The sequence below is a fragment of the Lynx rufus genome, unplaced genomic scaffold (genome assembly GCF_022079265.1).
Source record: "Lynx rufus isolate CCGP_SWC_20201006 ecotype Redwood Valley unplaced genomic scaffold, mLynRuf1.p SCAF_5, whole genome shotgun sequence".
Classification (NCBI taxonomy): Eukaryota; Metazoa; Chordata; class Mammalia; order Carnivora; family Felidae; genus Lynx; species Lynx rufus.
In genome coordinates, this window is record NW_025814867.1 from 101619549 (window position 1) to 101621448 (window position 1900).

At 39.1% G+C, this 1900-nt stretch overlaps 1 non-coding gene across 1 annotated transcript; it reads right to left on the reverse strand.

The window, feature by feature from the left end:
- Positions 1–687: 687 nt before the first annotated feature.
- Positions 688–791, reverse strand: LOC124527363 (U6 spliceosomal RNA). The gene has a single exon (XR_006965827.1). It is a non-coding gene; the product is annotated as a U6 spliceosomal RNA (small nuclear RNA).
- Between the last annotated feature and the right edge of the window lie 1109 nt (positions 792–1900).

A 1900-nucleotide genomic window follows, 5' to 3' on the forward strand; every position in this document is an offset into this window, starting at 1 on the left:
TTTTGTTTGTTTTATTGGTATTCTCTATTGTTTTTCTGTTTTCTTTTTCATTAATTTATCTTCTGATGTTTCCTCTTTTTATGTTTTAATTTTCTAATTTTATGGGTGGATTTGAAATCTTTCTTCTCTTCTAACATAATCATCTGGCCCTATGATTTTCCCTCTAAGCAATGCTTTAACTGAATTTCACAAATTTCAATTCGTTTTCATTGTCATTCAACTGAAAACACTTTCTAATTTTCCTTTTGATTCCTTCTCTAACCCATGTGTTATGTAGAGATGTGCTATTTGGTTTCAAAATATTTGGGAATTTTCTCCACTTTTTCATTTTTGTTGAGCCTCAAACCTCATCTTTTGCAGGATTACTTTATAGAAGGCATCATGGACTCATCTCTCAGTATTCTGAAGCTTCTGTATCACTATTTACATTACCCTTCCTTCCTTCCTTCCTCCCTTTATTAAAGAGACACAGAGACAGCATGAGCAGAGGAAAGGGGCAGAGAGAGAGAAAGAGAGAGAGAGAATCCCAAGAGGGCTCCATGCCTAGCACAGAGCCCAACAGCCCAAGCTTGATCTCACGACCTTGAGATCATGACCTGAGTCAAATTAAAAAATCCGAAGATTAACCAATGGAGCCACCCAGGTGCCTCTCACTGTTTATATCACAAAAGCTTGTTTATTTATTTTAAAAATAGGGAAGGCTTCATGAATTTGCATGTGATCCTTGTTCAGAGGCCATGCTAATCTTTGTATCATTCCAATTTTAGTATATATGCTGAGGATGCAAGCACTGTTTATATTTTAAATTAAAAACAAGGGATGCCTGGGTGGCTCAGTCGGTTAAGCATCTGACTTTGACTCACCTCACGATCTCTCCCAGCTCATGAGTTCAAGCCCTGCATAGGGCTCTGTGCTGACAGCTCAAACCTTGCAGCCTGCTTTGGATTCTATGTCCCACTCTCTCTCTGTCCCTTCCCCCACTTGCGCTCTCTCTCTCAAAAATACATAAATATTAAAAAAAATTAAATTAAAAACAAAAGGAACAGCAGACTTCTACTTCTAGCTATTCTTTTTTTAAAAATTTTATGTTTATTTCTGAGACAGAGACAGAGCACAAGTGGGGGAGGGGCAGAGAGAGAGGGAGACACAGAATCAGATGCAGGTTCCAGGCTCTGAGCTGTCAGCACAGAGCCCGATGCGGGGCTCGAACTCACAAACCGTGAGATCATGACCTGAGCCGAGGTTGGTCACTTAACCAACTGAGCCACCCAGGCGCCCCTACTTCTAGCTATTCTGACTGCTATTTTTCTTTCCTACCAAGAAAATGATTAAAGCTGGAATGAATATGTGAAATAGATATTATAAGACATAAGAAAACAGTAAGTGTTTGAAGGCCCATGAAGGAAGTAGTTCCAAGTCAGAAAGAACTTGAGGACCCAAGGTCTTGGAGAGAAGTCATAGCATACACCTTTGGTGTCACACCAATTACCCCAACACACTCATGTTGAAAATATATGTGACTTTCTGCCTAAGATTTTGGTCTTCCTGAGGGAATTCATTTGTCTCATGTGTGGGGAAACTGCAAGCTCTGAATATTCGACTCTCCCAAAGCAGCCTCATCTAGTGATGGCTAAGGAGTTAGTATGGAATTAATGTGGCTTATTTTTTGTTCGGTTAACGTATCTCTGAGTCTCAATCTATATTTTCCATAGTTTCAGATCATACTCAGTGTGCCTTCCAGAACAAAATTAGATTCCCTTTGAAAGAAGATAAAAATCCCCAAAATCTCTACTGTTATTCTTTCCATTTTCTCTCTTCTCCTTCTATCCTTTATTCAAAATAGCCATGCATTTCAGGAAGGAAGACCAGATAGACTGAAAACCAATAAAGAAAAACAGAC